The sequence below is a fragment of the Danio rerio genome, chromosome 5 (assembly GCF_049306965.1).
Source record: "Danio rerio strain Tuebingen ecotype United States chromosome 5, GRCz12tu, whole genome shotgun sequence".
In the NCBI taxonomy this organism is placed as follows: Eukaryota; Metazoa; Chordata; class Actinopteri; order Cypriniformes; family Danionidae; genus Danio; species Danio rerio.
In genome coordinates this window covers 10,847,016-10,864,280 of record NC_133180.1, presented here as the reverse complement: position 1 = coordinate 10,864,280, position 17,265 = coordinate 10,847,016, and the positions used below count along the sequence as shown (strand labels likewise).

Here is a 17,265-nt window from a genome sequence, read left to right as displayed (position 1 = left end):
TGTCTATTCACTTTTATGACTTAAGAAGACATGGCTTCGGACAGCAAGGGACATAATTTTTCAAACTTATGCTAACGTTAGCATTCTGGTAGATTACCTAATGCACCTTTATGGCTCGTTTCCACTGACTAGTACAGTATGGTACGGTTTGGGTCGGTACGGGTCATCTTTATCAGGCTTGCGTTTCCATTACCAAAAGTACCCTTTTGGTGGGCGTAGTGTACAACAGAGACTTTCAGTCGCATCATTCTCGCTCGAGGAAATGTCTACAATAAAGCTGTACGGGTCACTCACATATCATATGAAAAGCACCTCTCACAAAACAAACGCTTTACACACATAAATACTTGTGTATAAATGTTTATTTTCTTAAATATAACTTTTCTATAAACAGGATTTGATTATAACTGCAGATCAATGACAGTGCGAAACAGCCTGCTGTAACGTCTGTAATTATATTAAATAATTAAATAAATGAACATATATGAACACATACAGACCCTTACAGTCTCCGATATGTTACCAACTACAGAAAAACCACACAACATACATTTCGTCCTTAATTAGGTTCAAAACAACACAAAATATAGCCTACAGTCAGTGAAAATCTCTCATCTGTCTCTGTAATCTTACAGCAGCACATGTAGCCTCTGTTAGAGAGTCATTCCATCATTCCCAGTTCATATTAGTCCAAAAGGTGATGATAAAAATTAAAACAAGGCAGTTTGTTCACGTTTGCTCGCGCTTCAGACTGGCTCGTAAAAAACTACGAGGCACAGGGTAGATTCTGCTCTACTCCATAGCTTTGTGGCTGTTCATCAAGACGACGACAAGGTTTTTTTGAGCCCGTATCGACCATGCCTCGCTATTATACAGTATGTATATATTTACGCTGTAATCTTTCGCTGTGTATTACAAACAAACTCTTTTGTTTTCATTCTGGCTTGTTGAGCAAGCGAATGACCTATCTCTGTAAACCAATAGCGCTCAGCTGTGCGTCTAGTTCCGCCTTTTGGTACCCATTCTCGTGTTTGGTACTCTTTCGAAAGGATGCCGAAAAAGTGGTACGGCACAGTTCGGTTCGGTACCACTCAGTACCACTCAGTGGAAACGGGCCATTAATTTGTTCGCGTAGTGAGAAAATGCAGCATGTTTTGTTTTTTAATGTGTTTGCATTGGGGATTGAGGATTTGCAACACATATGCTGCCAAACCGATGAGGATCTTGTCTTGTTTGCTGGCATTTTTTGTAATTGCATGTGTTTTCATAAGCTCTCTCACCCACTGTACAAATGCAAGCATGTAGCACTAGCCCCTAGTAAACTGAAATTCAGATTTCCAGTCACGTTCACAGTTGAAATCAGAGCGAAACCAGCTGCATCTTCAGCAGCACCTCCATTTCCAGTCTTGCTCAGAAGTGCAGAAAACGCGCTTGGCCGAGAAGCCGCAGTCGTCCTCTAATGAGGCCCTTGACAACTTCAAGCCTCCAGTTAACCAAGTAAAATGATTCCACCTCGATCAGACTGCCATGTTGTCAGCGTCTGTGCCGTACAGCTGCTTCTGCGAGCGCTTTGCAAATCCCTGGCTCACATTGAGAAGTGCAGGGAGATATGAAGAGGAAAAGGACTTGTTCTAATTATTGCGGCAGATGCCTGCAGGTAGAGCTCAAATCCAGCACAACTGCACCACACTGGCAGATACTGATGAAAAGTGCAGTTCAGAATTATGCTGACAAGAAAAAAAATGGTAGGATGGGTGTTTTTTTGTTCAATTCCCCTCTTGTTTGCAATGCTTGATAAAAGACAAGCAGGGGACATTTTCCATAACATTACACACTCTTTTAGGCTTAGAGCAACACAAACATACTGTTGTTCATATACAATTAAAGTCCTTTCTGAATTATTAGCACCCCTGTTAATTTTTTCTCCAATTTCTGTTTAACGGAAAGAAGATTTTTTTCAACATTTTTAAACAAAATAGTTTTAATAACTCATTTCTAATAACTGATTTATTTTATTTTTGCCGTGATGACTTTGAGATACTAGTATTCAGCTTAAAGTGCAATTTAAAGGCTTAACTAGGTTAATAGGGAAATTAGACAAGTCATTGTAAAATGATGGTTTGTTCTGTAGACAATCGAAATTATTGCTTAATGGGACTAATAATATTGACCTTAAAATGGTCTTTAAAAAGTTAAAAACTACTTTTATTCTAGCTGAAATTAAACAAATAAGACTTTCTCCAGAAGAAAAAAAATATTATAGGAAATACTGTGACTAAGGCCTTGCCCTGTTAAACATCATTTGGAAATAAAAATAAATAAATAAATAATGAATAAAAAAAATAAAATAAAAAAAAAATCACAGAATAATTTTGACTTTAACTTTATATATTGAAGACGAAACTATTAGCCTTCCACTGAAACTTGTATTATTTTTCAAATATTATGTGATCATTAACAGGGTAAGAACATTTTTCACAGTATTTTCTACAGTAACTTCTTCTGCACAGTAAAACGTTTCACTTGGTTAAACTTACAAACTCAAGTTCACCAGCTGCCTTGAAAATGTGGGTCAACTCAACTTACAGAGATTCTTTGTTTCAACTTATGATGTTGAGTTTTACAATATATTTAACTAAAACTCAACATCTTGCTTTGATACAAAGAATCTCTCTAAGTTGAGTTGACTCACATTTTCAAGGCAGCTGGTGAACTTGAGTTTGTAAGTTTAACCAATGTAAAACTTTTTACAGTGTGAAGGAAGTCATATTTCTTTTAGTTTTACTGTGGCAATTTAAAAACTGCTAAAGTCAATAATACGTTGAATAACCTAACTTTTACCTAATTAAGCCTTTACATTTAAATTTGATTTATTTAACTTCCAAAAATAGCCAGTAATATGATGTGCTGTTATTATGGCAAAGCTTACTCTGGTATCCAGACCATGTCTGTACTGTATATTATAATATTCAAACTAAATATATATCATTAACATGTTTAGACAACATATTTATGATATAAAAAACATTTAATTTAAAATAAGATGTAAAAATGAAAGTATATTTATTCATTCTTTCATTCACTTTCTTTTCAGCTTAGTCCCTTTTTTATTAATCCAGGGTTGCCACAGCGGAATGAACTGCCAACTTATCCAGCATATGTTTCATGCAGCAGATGCCTTTTCAGCTGCAACCAACGCAATCTCATGGCAATTCATAACTTTTTGGTTTAGTGGCTAATTCGTACAATCTAATTTGTACAATTTAGTACGATTTGCTCATCACCTAATGACGGTTGTAGTTAGGGGTGGGGTTGGGTCCCACACCTCCTTTTTAAAAATCGCACATTTTCGTACGACTGAACTCGTACGAATTCATACGAATTAGCCACTAAACTGACAAAACGTAAAATACTTACGTTTACTCATGAGATCAGGCTGGCTGCAACCAATCAATGAGAATCATCCATACACACTCATTCACACACATACACGGACAATTTAGCTTACCCTATTCACCTATGTCTTTGGACTTGTGGGGGAAACTAAATATATTATCAATTAAAATTAATATTTTTAATGGCCTGCCTGAATCGTTTTTGTCATATATATTTTTATTTTATATTTTCGTTCAACATATTCAGTGGGGTGTCGTACTTTTGTTAGATTAGATCCAGTTTTTTTTAATCAACTAATGTGCAACCAATAAACCCGATTTGATCAAATATATCACTGAATTGCATCCAACAGAAAGAATCCATACAGTATGTGGACAGTGGTAATCCACATTATCAATTTATCATTCATCAATATTGAATTTCCACAAAACTAAGCAGCATGACTGTTTTCAACATTGTATCATGCACAGTAAATCAGCATATTTGAATGATATCTGAATTATTATAATAATTAAAGGATCATTATTTCACAATATTGTATTATTTTTGCTTAAATTGATGCAGGCTTGCTAAGCAGAAGAGGCTTCTTTCAAAAAATAAAAAATAAAAAAACAGAAAATAAAATATGTCCCAACTTTAAGTATATAGTGTTGATGGTCTCAAAATAAACATTTTACATATCAAAAAACATTAATAAACATTCACTATCCTCAAATAAAGTACCATTTAAGTTACTAAATGACTGCCTGCTAAAGAACCAATGATTTTATTTATACAATCTTACATATTTTTTAACTAAACTGGACACTCAAAGTGAAAATAGTGTCATGTTCAGAATTAGTCAGACAAACAAGAATAAAAATGGTACGGATGGATGTTTTTTTTTTTTTTCAACCTCCCAAATGTTTGCAAAGCTCTGTAAAAGAGAAACCAGGGACATTTTCCACAACATTACCCTCTTTTGGGCTTGGAGCGACACAGACATGCTGTCGCTCCATATTGTGTTCAACTGGTCCTTTCACAGCACAAAATGTTCCGCCTCAGACATGCCACTTTTTCAATCCAATGAGTTGTCGGATTTCTTTTGCCGCAATTTCACAAAGTTTCCAGCATAAACTAGTGAGTTATAAATCACTGGAGGCCAACGTTGATTCCCACAAAAATATCAGTGAGCTTTACCAACGGGAGGAAAAGACTGTTGTGTAAAATTGTAGTGACAGGCTCTGAATATTGATGTGAAATCTCTCACAGAAGTTAATTTATTCACTATACTGGTCATAATATTTGGTAAAGTTTCACTGTTCACCATCTGTTCACAGTGTTGCATCTATTTGATAATAATAAATAAAGTGAACTATTATTTTAGTGGTGTAACAGATCACAAATCTCACATTTCGGATCACATTATGATTTTTTAGTCACTGATCAGGCTATTTATTCAGTGGCATAAATTTGAGGTCTGGTTGTCGCCACCTTTTGGTTAAATAATTTAACTGCTACCTAGAGCTGTGCAATAAATCGAATCGAATCGCAATTTGAACATCTTGTCACGACATCCTTTTCCGTTTATGACTCCCCATTACACCCTACGTTAAGGAAATCATGCCGAAATCGTGTTATCTGACCGTGGCTTTATAACTAGACAATTGAGTGAGCACACATTCGTTCTACACAATCAGAATTGTGCAACCGAACCAACAAACAGGAAAGTGCTGACAAGTGTGACAACAGCGTCTGCTGCTTCAAAAGCATTAATAGACAAATCAATATAAAAAAAAAAAACTGCATTTGTAATATAGGAATATCTTGGTTTCAAAAATAGGTCATTTTTAAGACCCGTCACAGGATTGTTGCCACGGTTTACAGATTATTAAACTGAAGCTTGAATTAAAATAAAATCAGCTTGAAGCTTGAATAAAATTGTAAATTAAATCGCAATATCTGTCATTAAAAATAAATTAATAAAAAATAAAAAAATGTATTTAAAAAAATATAGCAATTAAGTATTTTGTAACTTCATAACTAACTCAACAGTTTAAAGACTGAATCTCTTGATTTTTGCATTTTTCAAACAGAGATTTGAATGCAGCGATAGGAAAGATTAATAAACATAAGCACCATCATTTATAAGTTTTGTTGCGTGGGTTTTGAGATCCCGATCTTTTAATGATTAATCATGCAGCTTACACTGAATGCAATAATGCAGCCTAACAAATAATAACAGAAAATACCATTAATAACCTAAGCACACCACATCCTAAATAACCTACGACAACTTCTTCTGTCATCATTATATTTAACAGGAAAGCCTAAATGCTTTCACACATGTGATTTGAATGACGTGTGAGGCGATCTCTCTGCGATTGTTACAAATTTAGAATTAATCTACCAATAGAAGAAAATGTTAATCATGCGTGTTCCGAACTATGATCCGTTACACCCCTAATATCAACTTAGAATAACTGTTTAAACTGTTCATTTATTTCAGTGCTATTTTCAGCATCATCACTCCAAAGTGCCATTTCACATTTTGTTAATATGCTGATTTTCTGCTGTATTATGATTACTTATGATTTGTTTGAGGGACTATAACAACTTTTAAGTATTTGTCCCACTCATTTAGGGCTTTTTTATTTTGCAATATATATTTTGTGATACGATTACAATCTTACCAGATGACTTAATATCTCTATTTAGTAAGAATTTATAATCTTAGATCGATTGGGATGATTCTGTAGTCTATAAAACACAATAAACAATATAGAACTACAATCAAGAAAAGATTGAATTAAGTGTTTTATCGTTTTCCAAGTCTAACAGTATCCAAGTAAAGTAATTGAATGATAAAAATAAAATTAAATAAAATTAATCATTTATAAAGGGACAAATGGTACCATTTTCATATGTCGGAATGCTTTTAAAATCATTATACAACCACAGGCGTCAAAACCATAAGCAAATTATAAAGTATAATAGAAACTCAACTTGCATATCCTGCTATGAGACTATTGCGGGTGATCACATTGCGATATCAATGCTAAAACAATATATGAAATCCCTAATTATGAACATTGACTTGAAGTCTTAGAAAACCTTACAAGAGACCAAAGGTATAAAGATACTGTACTTAAAGGTATAGTTCACACAAATCTGAAAATTCTTTCATTATTTACACACCTTTCACTTGTTAAAAATCAGTTTGACTTTCTTCTGTTGAGCACAAATAAGATAGTCTGAAATATCTCAAAAACCTGTGACTTCCCCCGTATTTGTATTTCTACATTGGATGTCAATGGCTCCTGGATTTAAGCTTTCTTCAAAACATCAGAAGAAGGAAACTTATAAAAAGTTTAAGAAATAGTAAATGGTGAGTAAATTATCATGTTTGGTTGAACTATCCCTTTATTCTCTTAAATGACCGAACCAAAAAGCCATGAATCATTGCAAATAAGCCAGCAAAATTAAAACCAACCGAGACGTTTACAGTTGCTGGTTGTATCTAGAGATAATCTACTTCACGTTTGATGCAAAATGCACATTTTTACTAATATTAAACTATTTTGAGAGCATAGAGAGACTCAATTACATCATTTATTTATTACATTTCAGAGTAGGCAGAGCTAAAGATGTTTTTTGATTCTCTGATTGGTGAAATTTTCCGAACAGAGAAATGGGAATTTGACTGCATCACACAAAGGTTTACGCACAAAAATGTAATAAAAGGTATATCTGGATTCTGTGTTGATTTTAAATATTTAAGTCAGATAAAGTTTGAGTAAGTCTGAGCTTCTGGTTTAAATTGCATGAGAGCAACGTTTAGATCACACCCTAAAAATGACAGAAAATTCCTTTACAAGCCATGAAAATCACACAAAGCAATGAATGTCGATGGGATTTCCGAAAGGTTTAAAAGCAGACATGTGACACCTTTTAAAGTGCTTATATTAACTCTTTTATTCAATATTCGAGCTGCAAACTTTCTAAATGGCTAAACCAGTGGCTATGCTTTCCAGACATAAATCCTGCAAGTGGATTTCACTCTGTGTAAACAGACCTTTTCTGGTGTCCTTGTGCAGATTATGTGAAAATTATTGGGTTGACTGGCTTACAAGGTCATGACAGAAATAAATACACTTCAGAGAAAGTGCAGTAGCCTAGTCATGCTAGTATCGTGTTAACAGACATTGTGGAGTAATGGTTATATACATTAAGTTGACTTCTACGTTTATCCCAGTGTGGTGTCCAGCCTTTAGACTTACACTAAAAATATATATAATGTTTTAGCTTTCTAAAAACTAAAGGGCAAGTTTGAATTATTCTTTGGTCTAATTGGATTGTACTTTGACCTCAAATGTTTAACCTTTGTGTTTTGCTCAAATTGACTACCCTTTCGTTATGTTCATGGCTGTTTTTGCCATTATACTTCCAGTGTTTCCTCTAGGATTTTTTCCAGCTGTGACGGCAGGCCTTTTACACAAATCTACCAACTACATATGGCGTTATTTCAATAACAAATGAGAAATGTCATGAGTGCGGTATTACAAGTCGAGATCGCATTTATGCCATACGAGCATGCGTATCTCTTTGCTTGCGCGCCGATTTCATCTGCTCATTATTATTATTATTATTTCCTTTATTTAGCCAGGAGATCACATTGAGACAGTACTGTCTCTTCTTCCAGTGAGACCTGGTCAAGATGGCAGGCAGCACATAAAGTTTCATATAAAAATCACAAAAACAAAAACACAAAGTTACAAAATCACCGTTCATAAAAACATCAGATCATAAAAAACAATAACAGGTGTCCTTTAAGATGTTATATAAAAGATGCTTAAAAGTACTCTGAGTCGGAAGTGTGTCAAGATTGAGCCTATTTTGCAGGTCATTCCAAGCCCTGGGAGCGTAAACGGAAAAAGCATGCTTGCCAAGTTCTGACAGTATCCTTGGGACTGTTAGACGAATACATGAACCAGATCTAGTGTGTTGGTTGTTGGTGTGAAATGTTAATAAATTAGAAAGACAGGATAGTAATTTACCTAAAAGAGCCTTTAAAATAAATAAAGTACAGATGTAATTTTATCCTTTGATATAAAGATCAGTCTAAGAAATCATACAAAATACAGTGATGCGTCTGTGAGTCAACACTTGTGACAAAACTTGTCACGCACAAAACTTCTTGTCATTCACAAAACTTCTTCAAATATACGATGCTCAAGTGCAGATTTTCTTGCGCTTTTGTAACCCCGCTGGTCCTACGCTACCCAACCCGCTCCGAGCTGGTATCGAACCGATGACCTTCCGCATGGGAGTTGGTTGCTCTACCAAGGAGGCTAAAGACCATGGCCTGGGGTGGGTAAACTCTGTCCTGGAGGGCCGGTGTCCTGCACAGTTTAGCTGCAACACTAATCAAACACACCTGAACATGCTAATCAGTGTCTTCAAGATCACTAGAAATATACAAGCAGGTGTGTGTGATTACATTTGGAGTTAAACTGTGCAGGACACCTCATTCACAATATTTATGAATGTCTCCAATAGACCCACAGAGTGGCATTAATGCGTCCTGAAGTAAAGTGAAAAGGCTATAAACTCCAGCAAGATCAAGTCACTCGATGCAGAACCATAGACTTTTTAATCTATTAATAAATCAAAATTATGGAAACCGTGTTCATCAAAACTGAAAGCCATGTCGTGTTCGCTGGCCTCACGCACCTGTCAGTCAGTCAGAGCGTAACCTCAAAGGGTTGAACAAATAACACAAAGCACTACTATGCTTACAGAAAAGTTTGCGCTGTTATAATTCACTTACCTTTTAATAAAGTTTGGTGCAATTATTACTCGCTATTAAAGGCATCAACAACAATGACTGAATGCCTTGAATGAGAAGCTGAATTAGCCGTGGAGGGATGCATTTTGGTGTGGCGCCCCGCCATGGAAGAATGAATGTAGAAGAAACCATGACTTCCATTAAAACCACATTTTTGATGATCAACAGTAAAAATGACAAGTTTTACCTCTTCCCGGCAGCAAACAAGAATGCATGATTACATCATTCATGGCATGGCTTTGCAATCAAAAAATCTCATTATAATGGAAGTCAATGGGGCAAAAACAGCTAGTAACATAACGAAAGGGTAGTAAATTTGCCCAGAGGGTTCAGCTAAGTTTGTTGAAAAAATCCAGTTTTGCCAAAACATGTCAAAATGACATTTGTCACCGGAAACACGGTAAATTATGTTCAAATAAAGTCTCAAAATCCTCCTAGAGTGGATGAAAACATCGCTAAGAGCGCATAAAGAAGTTAAATCATGCAAAAAAGACCATTTGAATTTAACAAACCTTTAAGATTGCATCTTTAAGCCCGTTTAAAAAGTACAAAAAGTAGACAATCAAGTCTATGAGGCCATTCACTGTACCCTACATTAATCCTGAGTGCACTGAAGTTGCCGATTTGTTTGTTTTTAGCTGTTCTTAATAAATCTCTAAGTATTAGTTTTTCAACTTCTTGGTCAGACCCTGTGATTAACACTTAGCGAGCTATTTATTTCGTTGTAAAATAATGTCTGTCATGTATACAAACGTTAATTTACCAATTAAATAATACTTTAGTTAGAAACTTACACTGTTGGGATTCTGCTGTGGATGTCCGCCATCTTGTGGTCAGAAGCGGAAATGCATTCGGCGGGAAAATGGTATGGCTGTTGCTCCCTCAATTTGTGCATTATTTAAAGATATAGAGCATACAGTGCGTGCCACCATTTGTTTCCGAAATTGAGAGAGAACTGGAGGGCGGGTCGGACTTGGTTATTTTGAGTAATGAAGTTGAGAACAGGTGGGTGTTTGTGCTGTTAGTAACTGTGCCATGGAGAGAGGGCGGGCGGCGGCGGAGATTGGATAGTACCAAAGTTGACGACCGGGGTAGATGTTGAAGACTGTACCAAAAAGTTGAGGACCTGGGGGGAGGGGGTGTAATTACTTGAGTTTTCCGGGAGAATTCACAAAACGGGAAGATGGCGGGAGATGTGTGAAACATTTTTTTATTATGATTTTTTTTTTTAGATCTTATGAGAACATACAGAAAAAATAACAAATGACCGAACAAAGAAATATCTTATTCATCTAGGAAGTCCAAATAGCAGCATCCACACAAAAAACAGAAAAAAATAAAACAAATAAATATATATAAAAATAATAAAATTGAAATAAATAAAAAACAAAATACAATGCACTATAATACAAAGGGGTTAATCATCAAAAAATGCCTTTAACAGACTACACAGTTTAAGGCAGGCGTGTCCAAACTACGGCCCGCGGGCCATCTGCGGCCCGCAATCAGTTTTGTGGCGGCCCGCGAGGCTTTTTATAAATATCAACAGAATCTGGCCCGCTATACAAAAATGAACGTAATTCAAAAAATAACCTCCGGGTGTCGCTATTACATGCATTAAATTAAGCAGCAGTTCTTGTTATGATCTATCTATCTATCTATCTATCTATCTATCTATCTATCTATCTATCTATCTATCTATCTATCTATCTATCTATCTATCTATCTATCTATCTATCTATCTATCTATCTATCTATCTATCTATCTATACACAGTTGAAGTCTGAATTATTAGCCCCTCTTTGATTTATTTCTTCTTTTTTAAATATTTCCCAAATAATAATTAACAGAGCAAGGACATTTTTACCGTATGTCTGATAATATTTTTTCTTTTGGAGAAAGACTTTTGTTTTATTTCCGCTTGAATAAAAAGCGGTTTAAATTTTTTTATGAACCATTTTAAGGTCAAAATTATTAGCCCTTTTAGTCTTCAGAACAAACCATTGTTATAAAATAACTTGCCTAAATACCTTAACTTAACTAGTTAACTTGATTAACCTAGTTAAGCCTTTAAATGTCACTTTAAGCTGTATTGAAGTGTCTTAAAAATATCTAGTCAAATATTATTTACTGTCATCATGGCAAAGATAAAATAAATCAGTTATTAGAAATAAGTTACTAAAACTAATATGTTTAGAAATGTGTGGAAAAAAATCTTCTCTCCGTTAAACAGAAATTGGGGAAAAAATAAACGGGGGCTAATAATTTAGGGGGGCTAACAATTCTGACTTCAACTGTATTTATATATATATATATATATATATATATATATATATATATATATATATATATATATATATATATATATATATATATATATATATATATACACACACACACACACACGTGTCTGTGTGATGTATGTAAAATTTGGCCTGCGACAACGTTTGTTTTTTTGCATCTGGCCCTCGGCCCAAAAAGTTTGGACACCCCTGGTTTAAGGGAGATGTGTGAAACATTGGAGACTTCCGGGAAAAACGCAAGTATGGGATGCAGTTTAGGACCCCAACATTGAAAATGTGTTTTTTTTTCTCTCTAGCCTAACTGTTTACTAACTATTTTTGTATTTTGTAAAAACGTTTTACAAGTAGCCTTAAGATAATTTTAACTTAATTTAATATTTCATTATTTTATTAGCAAGTAAAAGAATTATATGGCTATCAGTAGACTTTTTTTTTCTTTTCTTTTTTTTTCTTTTTTTTTCTTTTTTTTTCGTGAGTCGTGAGTTTTTGATTAAATGGTTTATTTTAGGGATATATAAATGCTAACTTTTACCGGGTTTAAAAAATTGTTGTTTTAACAGTCAGAGTTTTTGTCTCTGTGTAAACTGAAGTAATTATGGTAAACAAAATCAAGACGCTGGTAAAAGGGAAGCACTAAATGCATTGAACCTGTAAAATGTGTGTTTTTTCTAAAAGATCATTAAAAACCCATACATGAACTCAGACCTGAACATCATTTCTGGTGTGTTTTAACAATACGAATAAATCAATAGCTAACCATGACATTGGATGACATCAAGTAGCATACAATAGTAAAACAGAGAAACAATGATACTTTAAAAACTAGAAAATAAATGAATACATAAAGTAATAATATAAAAAGCAAATGACTTATCAATTAATTATAAAATTATATAATATTTACAAAGTAAACCAGAAAATCCAGACTTTTAATCCATCATGTGCATCATCAGCCTGCAACAGACCCTTGCAATTGTGCAGTTGTAGATGGAGTGTATATTTCTGATAAAAAAAATGTCACAGCAGATATGTCAGATGATTGTTACATTATTCTGTATACCTCTCCAAGATGTACATTTTTCTGGATCAAATTTTCTGATAGTATTCGGTAGAAGTGAGTATGGTTAACATGAAACGCTCAGCATATCCATCGAAATAAGAAAGATACAGTTTTAGATTTTGCATAATGTTTATCCTACAAAGTCCCAAATTATTATTTTTTTAAATATCACATTTGTGTACTTTCCGCAATATACAGGAAGAAAATTTCTTTCACTTATTCTATAACTCACTCAGTGTTTCATTTTTTATTTTATATTATTTTACATTATATATTATTTATTTAAATATGATGAAAATGTGTCTATAAAAGATATATTTTGGTACTTTTCTAGTAGTCATGCATGCTCTCAATCTTATTGTTAACCTTTTTGTTTTAATGACAAAAATAAGTTCCTAAAAACAATATCTAAATGTAATATTTTCCTTGTTAGAATTGTGTCAATAAGATGAAAACTAAGTTTCTTAAAGCCTATGATATTCTTTAAAGCTTATGATGCTATTTACCACATGTTTTAGAGTCATCATTTAAACAAGTAAATATAAAGCTTACTTTTTTGCTTAATGATTGAAGTTTTGTAAAGATTTCTTTGCAAACTTTTGTTACTGTATTTTCTCTTCAGTACAGTGATGTTATTTTTCTTGCCTTCATTCATTCATTCATTCATTTCCTTTTTGGCTTAGTCCCTTTATTAATTCGGGGTCACCTCAGCGGAATGAACCATCAACTAATCCAGCATATGTTTTACGCAGCGGATGCCCTTTCAGCGGCAACCCATCACTAAGAAACATCCATACACTCTCACACACTACGGACAATTTAGCCTACCCAATTCACCTATACAGTACATGTCTTTGGACTGTGGGGGAAACTGGAGCACCCGGAGGAAACCCACGCCAACACAGGGAGAACATGCAAACTCCTCTCAGAAACGCCAACTGACCCAGCCGAGGCTTGAACCAGCAACCTTTTTGCTGTGAGGCAACAGCACTACCTACTGTGCCACTGCGTCGCCTTTTCTTGCATTCATTAAAAAAAAAAGTTCAGTTGTTTAAAAAAAAAAAAAGAGTATAAAAAAGGAGGTATATTCGTGGGATTGACATGGCGCTGGAAAGACTAATGGGAGTAAACAACACTGAGGTAAACCGGACCATCTGCTGGAGAAAATTACATTCCCAGAAAGCCTCTTCCTCCAGATTCAGCTCACATACTCGACCAATTCACTGCCGAGAGCTGAGTCCGCAAAATCAGCCATCCCCCTTCATTTGTTTGGCGCGGATGGCTTTTCATATGGCCAACTCAAAACTAATAATGCCACTTTAACAGGAGTGCTCGGCCCTAGAAATCAATTCCTCTTGATCTACTCACTGAAAACAACAGAGCGATGGCTTTTGTGCTGAGAGTGGTTTCTCAGAGACCCCTAGATCTACTTAATCCTATATCAAGTCTACATAATAGGCAAATGTGTCTAAATTATATACACAAACAAAACTTTGCTGGAAAAGTAAGTGCATTCCTTCATTGTTAGTTAATACCTTTTAGCAGTTTATATTTTATTCTCAAACCTGCAGCTTCTCCACGATGGACGTCCAGCATTCTCCAGCCTCCACTGCTTTGACTGCAGCTCTGCACAAGACGTTTGGCCAGAGGAGAAATGGTCATGCCCAACCAAGCCTGGTTTCTCTTGAGGTTTTATCCTGCACTTTTGTCAATTGGTGAAGTTTGTTCCTCGCCACTGTCGCCACTGCAAGGGTTTAATTCTGGTCTGAGAGGTAGAGGGGACCAAATCTGAGTGATGGTGACACTGTAGTTGTGGAATGTTGGTGACATTTGTAGAAATGTGCAGCAATGTTGAGTAATTGCGTGCAGAAAAGCCTAAATTTTAACTTTATTTGACATTTTATCAAAACATATACAGTGTATTTTTCAAATGAAAACAAACGAAAATATAATTTTTATGGAATAACGTGAAGAATTTATATAATTGTTTTTAAGAGTAAAAGAACAAATTTTGATATTACTTGAGAAAGTGTAAAAAAGCTAAATTTCAAAAAAGAAGAAAAAACAAATTTTTTCACTTTTCATTTTTTAAAACTAATTGATGGCAGATTTTCTCTGTCTGTCTGTTCGCTGTTGTTGTCTGTCTCTCACTGTTGGTGCTTGTCTGTGCTGTTAATGCTGTTGTACTGTTTGTTCTGTGACAGAAAGCTTGCTCACGGGGAGAACATGCAAACTCCACACAGAGATGACAATTGACCCAGCCGAGGCTCCAACCAGCAACCTTCTTGCTGTGAGGCGAATGTGCTGTTAATATGTTCGTATTGTTAAAACACACACAAGAAATGATGTTCAGGTCTGAGTTCATGTATGGCTTTTTAATGATCTTTTAGAATAAGGTCAACAAACATTTTACAGGTTCAATGCATTTAGTGCTTTTCCCAATTATTCATTAGTTTGCATCTCTTTCGTAATTTCCCTTTTTTTTTGAGGTTACACAGAGACAATAACTCTGACAGTTAAAACAGTTTTTGTATTTTGTGCTTATCTGCATATGTGGCATTGATATTTCCTCCAACAGCTTTTGATGTTGAAAAGATTGAAAAGAAACTTTTTTTTGAAGTTTGAAGTGTCATGTTGCCTGAGTTGGCGAACAGGAACGGTTTCATAGCACCAGTGGCGTAGCGCAAAATGCGGAGGCCCCCCTGCATGGATCACTGACGGGGCCCCCTGATGAAGGGGGGGCGGGATTGGTTGAGAGACAACACGGGGAAGCAATCACAAATCGAGGAGCGGGGAAAAGAGGTGGGTGGAGCGACAACGCGGGGAAGTAATCACAAATTGAGGAGCGGGGAAAGGAGGCGGGGTGGAGCAACTACGCAGGGAAGCAATCACAAATTAAGGAGCCGGGAATGGAGGCGGGGAAGCCTTCATAAACTGAGGAGCGATCACAAACCAAAAGCGGCGAGAGCGTCAAAGTAGCCAGAAGTCATTCATTTTTAATGAGAACCGGCGGCGAAAAACAGAGTGGCGCGTCTTCTACGGTGTGAGCGTCGAGGATTGTTGAAATCAAGTCAACTTTATGGTATGAGCTATGACGCGGCAAGCAATCAGAATGAAGTAGTCGACCCCTTGAGAGGTGTTCAGAGAACACAGACCTGTGAACTTTGGTTCTGACCACAGTTGTTCCCAATAGTTTGATTATTGCGGTTGTCGGATTTACAATTATTGGAAATCATGACTACGCGGGGCCCCCTAATCACGCGGGCCCCCCCCCGCGCGGTGCGTGCCCTGTGGGCCCGTCTGCTACGCCACTGCATACTGCCTCGTAGTGTTTGGTTTAAAGATGAAGTGCAGCCATACGTACCTGTGGCTACATCATTTGCGATCTCCAAAAATGTATATAGGGCAGGGGTGGTCAACCCTGTTCCTGGAGAGCCACTTTCCTGCAGATTTCAGTTGCTACCCATATCAAACACACCTGAACCATTTAATTAGGACCTGAACATCACGTGATAATTACAGGCAGGTGTGTTTGATATGGGTTGCAACTGAAATCTGCAGGAAGTCGGCTCTCCAGGAACAGGGTTGGCCACCCCTGATATAGGACTACGTTTTCAGAATGAGCATGTGTTGCAAATGACACTAAAAGTCACTTTGTTATACTTGAATTTACCACTTTATCAGTGGACCAAGTTGAGATCACAATCTCATAATGCAATTCATAACAGTACATAAATGAAAAACATCTGTGAATCCCAAAATTCAAGCTGTTATTTAACAGATATGTCTTAAAGTAATAATTTCGACAGTCATAATTTAAACATTTAAAGTCACAATTTTCAATGAACATGTCAATTTTGACTTGCTTTATCAAAATTGCAAAATTTTGTTTTATAGATATAACATTTAAAGTCATAATTTTGATTTAATATTTCATTATTTAGACTTTTTGTAGCATAATTGTATTGAATTAAATCACAATATTTATGGCAGAAATTGGCTTTTTTATTCCTTTCAAGCACTCAAGTACATCTAATCACAGCATGTTAGCAAATAAATCTGACAGTGCGCCAGCAGTTTAAAAACATCAAGCATTTACATGTTTTCCTCTACTTCTTCTGAAATCGTGTCTGTGTCTCAACAAGTCATGCACCGTGTAAATCCTCTGAACACAGTACACAAAGTAAATGTTGAGAGCATTTATATTTGGTTTTACCTCAAATCCAGCATCACGTCGATGGTGCAGAATTCGCAAGACGGGTCGCTGTTTTGCAAAAGAGATGTAGTCTTGAGTCACCTTGCCCCTTTGGCTTAAAGAAAGTGTCCCGCTGTGCTGCTCAGAAATCATCAGCTTTAAAGTCACACCAGGACAGCGTATCCTCTGTGCAAACTCAAATACAACATCAATGCAACTCATACCATGACCTTATCACTTTCCTAAAGGTTTGATGTTTATAAAAGTGTGCAAAAACTTCAAATCGTGCTTGAAAATGGAGATTTAAGTAGTTTGTTGATGGCTGCGTCACAAATAGGCAAAGTGAGAGATGGGGGATTTTTGTAAGGCAGTCCTTAACCACCAGGCCATGGACTGGTACCAGTCTGTGGCTCAATTAGTACCGGGCTGTATAGTGCTTACAGTGTAAATTGTGAGGTCCCGGAACAGATCGGACTAATGGATC

At 35.8% G+C, this 17,265-nt stretch overlaps 1 long non-coding RNA gene across 5 annotated transcripts in view; it reads right to left on the bottom strand.

The window, feature by feature from the left end:
- The window catches only part of LOC141385756 (uncharacterized), a 227,233-nt gene extending 216,943 nt beyond the window's left edge, over positions 1–10,290 (bottom strand). For all 5 annotated transcript variants that reach the window (XR_012406724.1, XR_012406723.1, XR_012406721.1 and 2 more), the window contains exon 1: positions 10,018–10,290. This is a non-coding gene — a long non-coding RNA (uncharacterized lncRNA). The remainder of the gene's footprint in view (positions 1–10,017) is intronic.
- Between the last annotated feature and the right edge of the window lie 6,975 nt (positions 10,291–17,265).